This window comes from Scylla paramamosain, chromosome 35 (genome assembly GCF_035594125.1).
Source record: "Scylla paramamosain isolate STU-SP2022 chromosome 35, ASM3559412v1, whole genome shotgun sequence".
Taxonomy (NCBI): Eukaryota; Metazoa; Arthropoda; class Malacostraca; order Decapoda; family Portunidae; genus Scylla; species Scylla paramamosain.
Genome location: NC_087185.1, coordinates 11,831,060 through 11,845,214, shown reverse-complemented (window position 1 = coordinate 11,845,214; position 14,155 = coordinate 11,831,060). Strand labels below are relative to the sequence as shown.

At 41.4% G+C, this 14,155-nt stretch overlaps 1 long non-coding RNA gene across 1 annotated transcript in view; it reads right to left on the bottom strand.

The window, feature by feature from the left end:
* Window positions 1-13,491, bottom strand: part of LOC135090445 (uncharacterized) — a 41,782-nt gene extending 28,291 nt beyond the window's left edge. The window contains exon 1 of the long non-coding RNA XR_010261912.1: window positions 13,439-13,491. This is a non-coding gene — a long non-coding RNA (uncharacterized LOC135090445). The remainder of the gene's footprint in view (window positions 1-13,438) is intronic.
* Window positions 13,492-14,155: the final 664 nt, after the last annotated feature.

Here is a 14,155-nt window from a genome sequence, read left to right as displayed (position 1 = left end):
TACAGATCTCAGTTTTGACTTGGATTGTTAAATAGGAACTTTTTCATTTTACTTTTGAAAATATTGAAATTACAACAATTTTTTATATCATCAGGCAATACGTTCCATACTTTAGGACCAACACTGTATGGAAAATTTATAGAAACTAGTTCTTGCTTGTGGGCAAATGAGATTAAGATGATTTCCTCGGGTACCTTGGCTATGGTGGAATACATTAAATATTATGTTATTAGGATCATTACCATTAACATGGTCAGCGCTATGAAATATTTCTTGAAGAGGTCGAAAGTTAATATATTTAAGTCTTTAAACAGTAAGTCGGTGGAATCATATTTACCTTTGAAGGCAATGGTTCTTACTATTTTCTTTTGTGCTACATAGACATCATTCACAACCGTAGGCCAAGTACAGCCCCAGATCGATAAACAGTAAATAAGGTACGTATAACATAATGAATAATATAAGCTGCGTAAGGCTTCACATGTAAGATTGTACCTAATTCTGAATAAAATTCCACAAGTTTTTGATAAGTTTGAACACACCGACTGTATATGCTTTTTCCAATTTAAATTTTCATGAATAATAACTCCTAAGAATTTTGTAGAAGAAACACGATTTAGCTCACAACCTCCATAAGAAACTGTTCCGAAATTACTTACAGCAGAGCGGCTTTGAAACAATATGAAGTTAGTTTTATTAATGTTTACTGTTAATTTATTTGCGGTTATCCATTTGAAAATGTTATGCAATTCTTGATTTAACTTTACATTATGCAATTCTTGATTTAACTTTACATTAAAGTTACAGAAATCATTATCTGCTAGAAGACTTGTATCATCGGCATATAGAACGTAACTAAGCATATCACTAGCATTACATATATCATTGACGTACATCAGAAATAATATGGGGCCTAATATAGAACCTTGTAGCACACCTTTAATAATATATTTTTTTATTTGACATGTAACTGTTACAAAATACAGACTGTTTCCTACCTGACAGGTAACTAGCAAAATTTTAGTGGTAATCCTCTAACTCCAATGTTTTCTAGTTTATCTAATGATATGTTATGATCAATAGAGTCAAATGCTTTACTCAAATCAAGAAAAACCCTACTACATGGTTCTTTCTCCCCATATTCTTGTACATTTCGCTTTTAAACTTTAGTTTTGCTGTTTCTGTGGATTTATTTTTGCGGAATCCAAATTGATTGTTTGATAGCAGGATGAAAGATTCTAGAAATACTTTCAGCCTCTTTGCTATTGCTTTTTCAAATATTTTGCTAAGTGGGAGTAAAACAGAAATTGGTCTATAGTTATTTACATCTCCTTTATCACCAGATTTGAAGACTGGTATTACTTTAGCAATTTTCAGTTTATCAGGAAAATAGCCTTGTCTAAAACATATATTGATTATGTGAGTAAGTGTGGTACTGATATACTCTGCTGTAAGTTTCAGCATTTCAGGTGAAACTTCATCATATCCTGCCGCTGAGTTTTTCAAAGATTTTAAGTAATAATGTATTTCATCTATGGTAACTGGATAAAAGTAAACAGAACAGGCTGAAGCCTGTTTCATGCAGGCTGCGCCCAATTTCTTCCACCTGCCAAGTCATTCTCCTGAAGGAAATCAACCCCGGACACTGGTAGGTCCTCACCCACGGCCACTCGCCTCCCCCACGTGCACCTTCGTGGTCACCAGTGGATGTCAGTCTCACCTTAGTTGTAGTAAACTTCTCGACAGCATTGATACCCCAACACAACACTGCCTTCCCGGAGGCTACTATGTAATATTCTGACAGACTGTTGGACGGCTGTGTCACGCAGCACGGTGACAGGGTACGCCATCACAGCAATATCTACAGTACCCTTGCACGAAAAGGGCGACACCACTCTAATCCAGGCCTCACACTCTTAGGCAGAGTAATGACTGTCGACACAGAAGCAACATCCCCTGTCTTCTCTCCAGCTGGGCTGTACGGGGATTCAAAGGTTTCCTTCCTCCTTATCCTGGTCTGGTCAGACCAACAAAGCCACTAGTTTTTGGGGAAGCTTGAGGGTTGAAGGCGTGATCAGCTTGGAGCAATTAAACCGGAAGTGCCCCGTAGCTTTGCAGTGGTAGCAGATGGGGTGATTATTAAATTTAGGGGTACTATGGCCCATATTCCCCGTTACCCTTCCCTTCAGGTAAAAAGGAGGCCTGATGTTATATAAAGTCCTGGGCACAGACTTGTTTCCAAACCCACCGCTGAGACGGGGATTTCCTGGTTGGGTAACACTAGCGCTCCCACTGTCCCCGGACCATGTTTTCCCAGCCGCCTTAACTCCGTCATGCATCCCAGGCTGGGATAGATAGGAATCCCATGCTGGGATGCATGACAGTGGACAAACACATGGTCATCAACCCATATAGCCGCCTCCTTTACGCTTTTAAATCTTTTCTCCCTTGACAGCGGCTCCAGTTCCTTCTCTGCCACTTTTACAAACTGTTCCATTACCGTGAACTCTTTTAAGTCCGGTAGGAGGTGGCCTGCTCGGTAGCAATCCACTTTTCGAATGTCTCATCTAGGTAGCGGACACATTCTAGATAGGAATCACAAGGCCTCTTCTTCCCTCCATGGAACTACAGCTTATACACCTCCCGCTACAGGTCATAAGCCCTCAAGATGTCAGCTTTAAACTCTTCATAATCTTCCAAATCCTCAACTGACATCCTATCATAAACTTCCAAGGCCTTGCCCTTCACATATTTGCCACAAGGCTAACTCATCGCTCTTGAGGCCAGTCAAATACAACTACCTTTTTTCTTAAAGATCTGTTTTTTTTTTTATGTAGAAAGGACACTGGCCAAGGGAAACAAAAATCCAATAAAAAAATGCCCAATGAAATGCCAGTCCAATAAAAGGGTCAAAGCAGTAGTCAAAAATTGATGAATATGTGTCTTGAAACCTCCCTCTTCAGGTCATAGGAAGGTGGAAATACAGAAGGAGGCAGGGAGTTCCAGAGTTTACCAGAGAAAGTGATGAATGATTGAGAGTACTAGTTAACTCTTGCGTTAGAGAGGTGGACAGAATAGGGGTGAGAGAAAGAAGAAAGTCTTGTGCAGCGAGGCCGCGGGAGGAGGGGAGGCATGCAGTTAGTAAGATCAGAAGAGCAGTTAGCATGAAAATAGCGGTAGAAGACAGCTAGAGATGCAACACTGCGTCGGTGAGAGAAGACAGCTAGAGATGCAACATTCCAGCGGTGAGAGAGAGGCTGAAGACAGTCAGTTAGAGGAGAGGAGTTCATGAGACGAAAAGCTTTTGATTCCACCCTGTCTAGAAGAGCAGTACGAGTGGAACCCCCCCAGACATGTGAAGCAGTTAGAGGAGAGGAGTTCATGAGACGAAAAGCTTTTGATTCCACCCTGTCTAGAAGAGCAGTATGAGTGGAACCCCCCAGACATGTGAAGCATACTCCATACATGGACGGATAACGCCCTTGTACAGAGTTAGCAGCTGTGGGGGGTGAGAAAAACTGGTGGAGACGTCTCAGAACACCTAACTTCATAGAAGCTGTTTTAGCTAGAGATGAGATGTGAAGTTTCCAGTTCAGATTATAAGTAAAGGACAGACTAAGGATGTTCAGTGTAGAAGAGAGGGACAGTTGAGTGTCATTGAAGAAGAGGGGATAATTGTCTGGAAGGTGGTGTCGAGTTGATAGATGGAGGAATTGAGTTTTTGAGGCATTGAACAATACCAAGTTTGTTCTCCCCCAGTCAGAAATTTTAGAAAGATCAGAAGTCAAGCGTTCTGTGGCTTCCCTGCGTGATACGTTTACCTCCTGAAGGGTTGGACGTCTATGAAAAGACGTGGAAAAGTTCAGGGTGTTATCATCAGCGTAGGAGTGGATAGGACAAGAAGTTTGGTTTAGAAGATCATTAATGAATAATAAGAAGAGAGTGGGTGACAGGACAAAACCCTGAGGAATAGGGGTTAATAGATTTAGGAGAAGAACAGTGACCGTCTGCCACAGCAGCAATAGAACGGTCAGAAAGGAAACATGAGATGAAGTTACAGAGAGAAGGAGAGGAGCCGTAGGAGGGTAGTTTGGAAATCAAAGCTTTGTGCCAGACTCTATCAAAAGCTTATGAGATGAAGTTACAGAGAGAAGGAGAGGAGCCGTAGGAGGGTAGTTTGGAAATCAAAGCTTTGTGCCAGACTCTATCAAAAGCTTTTGATACGTCCAAGGCAACAGCAAAAGTCACCAAAATCTCGAAAAGAGACTCAGTAAGGAAAGCCAGAAGATCACCAGTAGAGCGGCTTTAACGGAACCCATACTGGCGATCAGATAGAAGGTTGTAAAGTGATAGATGTTTAAGAATCTTCCTGTTGAGGATGGATAAAAAAACTTTAGATAGGCAGGAAATTAAAGCAATAGGACAGTAGTTTGAGGGATTAGAACGGTCACCCTTTTTAGGAACATGTTGAATGTAGGTAAACTTCCAGCAAGAAGGAAAGGTAGATGTTGACAGACAGAGCTGAAAGAGTTTGACTAGGCAAGGTGCAAGCACGGACGCACAGTTGGAGAACAATAGGAGGGACCCCATCAGGTCCATAAGCCTTCCGAGGGTTTAGGCCAGCGAGGGCATGGAAAACATCATTGCGAAGAATTTTAATAGGTGGCATGAAGTAGTCAGAGGGTGGAGGAGAGGGAGGAACAAGCCCAGAATCATCCAAGATAGAGTTTTTAGCAAAGGTTTGAGCGAAGATCTCCAAGACGGTCAGGAATACGAGTAGGGTGTTGCACCAATTGCTCTCGGTCGTGGAGGATAGCAAAGTTGTAGGCTAGTTCACCAGGATGGTCAGTGAAGGGAGAGGAAAGCCAAAGCTGGAGGTGAACATTGAAGTCTCCAAAAAATGGAGATCTCTGCAAAAGGGAAGAAAGTCAGAAGCTCCACTTTGGAAGTTAAGTAGTCAAAGAATTTCTTATAGTCAGAGGAGTAAGATGAGAGGTATACAGCACAGATAAATTTAGTTTGAAAGTGACTCTGTAGTCTTAGCCAGATGGTGGAAAACTCGGAAGATTCAAGAGCGTGGGCACGAGAGCAGGTTAAATCACTGCGCACATAAACGCAGCATCCAGCTTTGGATCGAAAATGAGGATTCCACTCGGAAGATTCAAGAGCGTGGGCACGAGAGCAGGTTAAGTCACTGCGCACATAAACACAGCATCCAGCTTTGGATCGAAAATGAGGATAGAGAAAGTAGGAGGGAACAGAAAAGAGGCTACTGTCAGTTGCCTCAGACACACGAGTTTCAGTGAGGAAATGAAAATGAGGTTTAGAAGAGGAGAGGTGGTGTTTTACAGATTGAAAATTAGATCTTACACCGCGAATGTTACAGAAGTTAATGAAGAAAAATTTGAGGGGCGTGTCAAGACACTTAAGGTCGTCGAAAGTAAGGCAGTCCGACCTGGGGAGATTTATGGTTCCCTCCCCAGATGGGGACTCCAAGGCTGTTGTAGGAGTCGCTATTATGATTTTGATTTTTTTTAGTGAAGGGTGTGTGTGTGTGCTTGTAGTTTTGTGTGGAGGAAGAGAGTTGTCTTTAGAGGGCAGGCTGTGACTGCCCCCTTGTGTTGTGAGACACAAAGGGAAACGTTCAGTGAGGTCACAGCTGGGCTTAATGATAAGTTCGCAGCACCCCTTGAACAGGGTTTTAGACCTCACTGGGAGTAATTAATTAATTAGTAATTAGTAATTATTATAGCTTTAGAGCTACACATATATGCAGGGGCTTACTGTGTAATTACTCAATTATCCCGTTAAAATAAATGGCCCATCTACCTGTAAAACCCCCACCAAGTCTCCTCCATGTGTCTGCCTTCTGACCATATGTCCAACTCGTCTAAAGGGTGGGCTGTGACTGACAGTAGGAACAAGAGCAAGATTCTCCCACTCTGCTACCACAGGGGGAACAAGAGAGCGGGTGGTGTGGTGACGTACACACATACATCCGCTCGCTCCCCACCGCACCTCATTCACTGCGGGCTTAAATTAATAAAAACACTTCACTTCTGAAAATTCTAGTGACTAAGCTATGCGGACTGGGTGAATACTGATTACTTTATAATCAAGAGCAACTATTCTCCTATTAAATACGCGAGGCTTAACAAGAGGGGATAAAGGGAAAATACTGAAATTAAATAGGGAAGGGTCTACCCATCGGTAGATAATATAGGTAAGGTAGGAATAGGTAGGAATTTTGTTCATGTAGTGTAGGATACTTCCATTGTGGAAACTTTCATTGTTTTGAATCTCTTGAGATGTCGCCACCAAGCATAGACTGATCACGAGGTTGATGTTATGACTACGTCCGCTGGCTGTTACCAGCTGGCTGTTGCACCTTTCCGAGGCAGTTAGCAACGGACTGGAGGTACGGCAGTGGGAGTGCTACCAAATAAGCCTGCCGATGTGTCAGTGCTGTGAGTTTGTGTACAAAGCCTAAACAAACCTAAAATTAAGTGAAATGATGTCACTGTTTAACTGAGAGCAAAACACAGACGTATTCCTCTCTCTAACACCACCACATTACTAAAATACTCCTGAATGAGTAAACTTTTTTTGTTGCTGGTGTAAATAAATTGTATATATTGACTTCATTCAAACTTTCTTTCAAGCCTACTGAACTCGTATCATGCTATCTTAAACTAAATATTCCTGCCACTGGCGTGACTAACTGCCGAATAGAACATAAATGGTGTCGCAGCTTGGGATAAATCTGTGTGCGAAAACTGCGCTAAAACAAAACAAAAAATAAGTAAAAAATAAATAAATAAATAAATAAAATAAAATAAAAAAATGAATAAATAAAAAAAAAAAAAGTGAAAAAACGTGGGCGAGTGAAAAGCACTATACATTGTGAAACGGAGTGAGTTAATGAAGCATTGGAGAACGTGAGGAGTGAACTGGAAGTTGACAACCACGAGCAGCGCTGTTTCGCTGTCGTTAGCACAACATATTAAAAACAGTGACCTTGTTTATCGTTCGAGGGTCCCACTCATACCACTCTCACGTAGCGAGATTAACCCTTATAAACTCTAAGTGCTTCTTTACCTCTGGCCCACCATCCACGACACTCCACGTCCACACCCATCCCATACTCAGTTTTGTAGGGAGTAATCTACTGTAAGAGGAGTGCGGTCCCTTCCTACAAAAGGTGAGGACCTGGGAAGCTGTACGTATGAACATGGATAACGAACCGTCCTATCTGCCCTACCTCACCGAGCAGTGCGGCCCACACTCCCGGCGCCCGGGCTGCCTCGCCCCGCAGTGCATCCAGCCTCGTCCCGTGTCCAGCTCTCGCCATTCCTTCATTATAAATTGTCCACTCCTATACAAATTTCCTTACCATGTCATTGTAATATTATTGCCATCATATAGAAAACCAAAAACACATCACTCATAAGACTCATTGTGAGGAAATTGTGAACTGACTGGTTACATCCAGTTCATGGGGCCTCAATTAGTCAATGATAATAAAGTCACACATACTCAGTGTAGTTGGCCTGGTACGCTTTCACCTCTTCCTTTTTACGCTACGTTACGATGTTAACTATATGGTGAAGCTACATATATGATCTAAGGACGTATATGGAATTTATGTTTGACCTGGAGGTGTTCTTGACAGTCATGGCGGACCAGAAGAACGCCAAGACGTTCGTCCTCCTCTTCTGCCTCAGATAGGAAAAGACGCGAGAGGGAAAGAAGAGGAAGGTTTCCCCTGAGAGTGGTAGTATGCAACCAGTGCTTGAATGCTCCGCTGTCTCCTCACCACCGGCAGTTGCCGACCCGAGCCATGTAATTATCTCTTCTGAGTGCTTATCAAGGAACGATAAGTACGATCAGCTGACTGTTTAGTGGTTTAATTGAGAAGCTAGACAATAACCGGACATATAATGTTTCTACAGTTTTCATGACCTTTCCCCGTCTGAGGACGAGGGTGGTGAATTTACAGATTACCAGCCTGACTCCCTGGATGATTTGGACAAATTGATTGCCGTACAGCTGAACCACGATTAATTTGAGGATGCAGACGTCCTGAAAACGCTCAACGATCTTTCAGGCCACTTCCATGGTGAGGAGGAAAAGGGTGAGCATTTGTCTGAGCGTTTAGCGGTCATTCTCAACTCAAGTTTGAGACGCCGGCCCTCGTCTAATGGTGTGAAACTAACATGCGGTAAGATAAGCTTCTTTGAAATGTATCTGACTTGAAAGTACCAGTTATCAATTCTGGAATTACCAAAGCCATGAAATTAGGATGGAAATTAGTCGATGCACGGCTCTCCCACACTAATGGATTGATTACCAAATAGCAGTAGAAGACAGCTAGAGATGCAACATTGCGGCGATGAAAGAGAGGTTGAAGACGGTCATTTAGAGGAGAGGAGTTGATGAGACGAAAAGCTAGAAGAGTGGTATGAGCGGAACCCCCTAAACATATAAAGCATACTTCATACAAAGACACAAGTCCCTTGTACTCAATTAGCAGCTTGGGAAGTGAGGAGATGAGAAAAACTGGCGGAGACGTCTCAGAACACCTAACATCATAGAAGTTGTTTTAGCTAGAAATGAGATGTGAAGTTTCCAGTTCAGATTATAAGTAGATGAAAGACAAAGGATGTTCAGTGTAGAAGAGGGGGACAGTTGAGTGTTAATGAAGAAGAGGGGATAGTTGTCTTGAAGATTGTGTCGAGTTGATAGATGGAGGAATTGAGTTTTTCAGGCATTAAACAATACCAAGTTTGCTCTGTCCCAACCAGAAATTTTAGAAAGATCAGAAGTCAGGCGTTCTGTGGCTTCCCCAACGTGAAATGTTTATTTCCTGAAGGGTTGGACGTCTATGAAAAAGACATGGAAAAGTGCAGGGTGGTATCATCAGCGTAGGAGTGGATAGGACAAGTAGTTTGGTTTAGAAAGTCATTTAATGAATAATAAGAAGAGAGTGGGTGACAGGACAAAACCCTGAGGAGCACCACTGTTAACAGATTTAGGAAAAAAAAAGTGACCGTCTACCACAACAGAAAGGAAACTTGAGATGAAGTTACAGAGAGAAGGATAGAAGCCGTAGGAGAGTAGTTTGGAAATCAAAGCTTTGTGGCAGACTCTATCAAAAGCTTTTGAAATGTCCAAGGCAAAAGTTTCACCAAAATCTCTAAAAGAGGAAAGCCAGAAGATCACCAGTAAAGCGGCCATGACGCAACCAATACTGGCGATCAGATAGAAGGTTGTGAAGTGATAGACATTTAAGAATCTTCCTGTAAAAAAAAAAAAAATTACATAGGCAGGAAATTAAAGCAATAGGACAGTAGTTTGAGGGATTAGAACGGTCACCCTTTTTAGGAACAGGAGTGTAGGCAAATTTCCAGCAAGAAGGAAAGGTAGATGATAACAAACAGAACTGAAAGAGTTTGACTAGGCAAGGTGCAAGCACTGAGGCACAGTTTCAGAGAACAATAGGAGGGACCCCATCACGTCCATAAGCCTTCCGAGGGTTTAGGCCACTAAGGGCATGGAAAACATCATTGCAAAGAACTTTAATAGGTGGCATGAAGTAGTCAGAGGGTGGAGGAGAGGGAGCAAAGAGTTCAGCTTTAGAAATAGATGTGATAGCAGTGGTATCATCTGGTTGAAATAAAGGAGGGAAGAAGAAGAAGTAAAGTTATTGCATATATTTTTGGCTAGATGCCAGAAGTCACGAGGGGAGTTAGATCTTGATAGGTTTTAACACTTCCTGTTAATGAAGGCGTTTTTGGCTAGTTGAAGAATAGACTTGGCATGGTTCCGGGCAGAAATATAAAGTGCACGAGATTCTGGTGATGGAGGGCTAAAGTACCTTTTGTGGGCCACCTCTCTATCATGTATAGCACGAGAACAAGCTGTGTTAAACCAAGGTTTGGAAGGTTTAGGTCGAGGAAAAGAGTGAGGAAAGTACGCCTCCATGCCAGACACTATCACCTCTGTTATGCGCTCAGCACACAAAGACGGGTCTCTGACACGGAAGCAGTAGTCATTCCAAGGAAAATCAGTAAAATACCTCCTCAGGTCCCTCCAACTACCAGAGGCAAAACGCCAGAGACACCTTCGCTTAGGCGGATCCTGAGGAGGGATTGGAGCGATAGGACAAGATAAAGATACGAGATTATGATCGGAGGATCCCAACGGTGAAGAAAGAGTGACAGCATAAGCAGAAGGATTAGATGTCAGGAAAAGGTCAAGAATGTTCTTTTTCTCACCCCTTTTCTGTGCACCTCTCTAACGCAAGAGTTAACCAGTATTCTCAATCATTCATCCCTTTCTCTGGTAAACTCTGGAACTCCCTGCCTGCTGCTGTATTTCCACCTTCGTATGAGTTGAATTCCTTCAAGAGGGAGGTTTCAAGACACTTATCCTTCAATTTTTGACTACCACTTTGGACCCTTTTATGAGACTGGCATTTCAGTGGATATTTTTTTTTTCTATTTGACTTTTGTTGCCCTTGACCAGTGTCCCTACTACATTAAAAAAAAATCATTACGGAGAATTTCAATAGGCAGTATGAAATAGGTTGAGGGTGGAGAAGAGGGAGGAACAAGCCCAGAATCGTCAAAAAAAAAAAATCATTACGGAGAATTTCAATAGGCAGTATGAAATAGGTTGAGGGTGGAGGAGAGGGAGGAACAAGCCCAGAATCGTCCAAGATAGAGTTTTTAGCAAAGGTTTGAGCGAAGAGTTCGGCTTTAGAAATAGATGTGATAGCAGTGGTGCCATCTGGTTGAAATAAAAGGGGGAAAGAAGAAGAAGCAAAGTTACTGAAGATATTTTTTGGCTAGATGCCAGAAGTCACGGAGGGAGTTAGATCTTGAAAGATTTTGACACTCTGTTAATGAAGGAGTTTTTGTCTAGTTGGAGAACAGACTTGGCATGGTTCCGGGCAGAAATATGAAGTGCATGAGATTATGATAAGTACCTCTCTATCATGTATAACACGAGAACAAACTGTGTTGAACCTAAGTTTGGAAGGTTTAGGCCAAGAAAAAGAGTGAGGAATGTATGTTTCCATGCCAGACACTATCACCTTTGTTATGCGCTCAGCACACAGCATAAGGTAGTAAAACGAATATGAAATAAAACTAAGTACATAAGAACATAAGAACACAAGAAATAAGGGAAGCTGCAAGAAGCGACCAGGCTTACCCGTGGCAGTCCCTGTATGAAACACACCTACCTATTTCCATCTGTTATCCCCATCCATAAACTTGTCCAATCTTCTCTTAAAGCTCTCTAGTGTCCTAGCACTAACTACATGACCACTGAGCCCGTTGCACTCATCTACCACTCTATTTGAGAACCAATTTTTTCCTATCTCTTTCCTAAACCTAAATTTTTCAAGCTTGAACCCGTTATTTCTTGTTCTACCCTGGTTGCTGATCCTAAGAATTTTGCTTACATCTCCCTTGTTATAACCCTTATACCACTTAAAGACTTCTATCAGGTCCCCTCTTAACCTACGTCTCTCTAGAGAATGTAAATTTAACAGCTTCAACCTCGCCTCGCAAGGAATACTCCTCTTCCCCTGTATCCTTTTAGTCATTTTCCTCTGTACTGATTCTAATAGACCTCTATCTTTCCTGTAATGTGGGGACCAGAACCGCACAGCGTAGGCTAGATGAGGTCTGACCAGCGCCAAGTATAACTTTGATATTACTTCCGGCCTTCTACTTTTAACACTCCTAAAAATGAATCCTAGTACCCTATTTGCCTTGTTTCTGGCTTCTATGCATTGTTTCCCTAGACGGAGTTCAGAGCTAACTATAACTCCTAAATCTTTCTCGTATCCTGTACCTACCAGAGTTTGGTTGTTTACTGTGTACCTATTGTGTTGGTTTCCTCTACCTACGCTAAGCACTTTGCATTTATTGATATTAAGTTGCATTTGCCATCTATCCGTCCATTCATTCATTCTATCTAAGTCTGCCTGCAAGGCGATGGCATCCGATTCTGACCTAATTAATCTATCTATCTTTGTGTCATCCGCAAATTTACTAACATCACTACTAATTCCACTATCCAAGTCATTGATATATATTAGAAATAACAATGGCCCTAATACTGATCCCTGTGGCACCCCACTAATTACATGACCCCACTCGGATTTCGAGCCGTTTACTACCACTCTCTGTCGCCTGTTACCAAGCCATGACCCTATCCAGCCTAACACCTTCCCATCTATCCCGTTTGCCCTAACCTTTCTCAGGAGCCTTTGATGGGGTACCTTGTCAAATGCTTTACTAAAGTCCAGATAAAGGATATCATAATTATCTCCATTATCTACCGCCTCGTACACCTTACTGTAAAAACTTAACAAGTTTGTCAGGCAAGACTTCCCCTTCGTGAAGCCATGCTGTGACTGATTTATCAAGTTATGTTTGTCTAAATGTTCCCTAATGTTCCTCGCTATTATTGACTCTAACATTTTGCCTACAACTGAAGTTAAGCTGACAAGTCTATAATTAGACGCTAAAGTTTTATCTCCTTTCTTAAAGATGGGTACTACATTAGCCTGCCTCCACATTACTGGTACCTCCCCCGACTCCAGTGATTTCCTAAAGACAGATACTAACGGCTCACTAATAATCTCTTTACATTCCTTAAGTACTCTGGGATATATTTCATCAGGTCCTGGTGACTTGAACTTTTTTAGCCTATCTATCTCCTGTTCCACTATCTCCTTAGTTATGGAAATATCTGTCAGCTTCTCATTCTCATCTGCTCTAAACACCTGTTCACTATCTGGTATATCCTGCATGTTTTTCTGGGTGAAGACAGTTAGAAAATATTCATTCAGAAGTTTACTAATCTCCTCCCCAGAACTAACCAGCTCCCCATCTGCTGCCTTTAATGGACCTACAGTATCCTTATTCTTCGTCCTGTATACCTGATAAAATCCCTTGGGGTCCGTCTTCGCCTGGTTGGCTACCTTTAATTCATAATTGTCCTTAGCTTTCCTCGTTAACTTCCTGACTGTTCTAACTAATTTCCTGACTGTTCTAACTAATTAGTTAGTTCTAGCGAATTAGTACAATTATTATTAAACTAAATATCCACTAACTGAAGCGGGCGTAGCCCGTGCAACTTATCTAGGACACAGTGATCCCGCTTGGGTTGAAAGCACGTTATAGTACAGTTAACATAACATGTAAAAGTTAATGAGCAATAAGAGAAATCAAAGTTGACAAAACATGCACAAATTAATGAGCAATAAGTTATTGTAACAAACAAGTTAATAAGCAACAAAGTTAATGTAACATGTACCAGATAATAACAAAACAAATATAACAAATATATACTCAAAATACAACACAAATATAAGTAGTGTGTGTGTACATGTCTTTTTTTTTTTTTTTTTTTAACTCACGACGATGTTACCGAATCCACGCAGCAGGAGAGAGGATGATTCCAATTGCGAGAAGCGAGTGAAACTGACGAGGTGTGGAGGTGAAAGTCAGTCGTCAGCTCGGTTAGCTCGATCGAGACGTGAGTCGAGACGTGTTTCTAAAGCTTCGTCTTTATGATACAGCTACCGTGTGGTTAAGGCGGTATTCGAAGCCGACAGTTGACTGGAGAGATTAGTGGTAAGCGAGGCGGGTACGAGGGCCGTAATGATAATAATGATAATAATAATAATAATAATAATAATAATAATAATTATATATATATATATATATATATATATATATATATATATATATATATATATATATATATATATATATATATATATATATATATATATATATTGAGATAGTTAGGTAGATTGATAACTAGACGGATAGAGAGGTAGGATAGGTAGATAATGTGGATACTGGAAGTTCTACATATTGCCACTTACCTGTTAAGGAAAAGTGTTGTCCTCTGACTGGCATGATATTGGTTTCAAAACCAACAATGACATGTCGGCCGTTGATGACGTCTTCCTCAACGACTGATAAGTAATCCTTTACTCGTAACTGGCGAATGCGACCTTCCTTCCCTGCTTCGTTCACTTCTCGGAAGATTCCAAATTTAGCTGTCTTTTAAAAACATAAAATCACCATTGAAATGAAGTGTGGTGGAGTCTTTTTTTTTTTTTTAT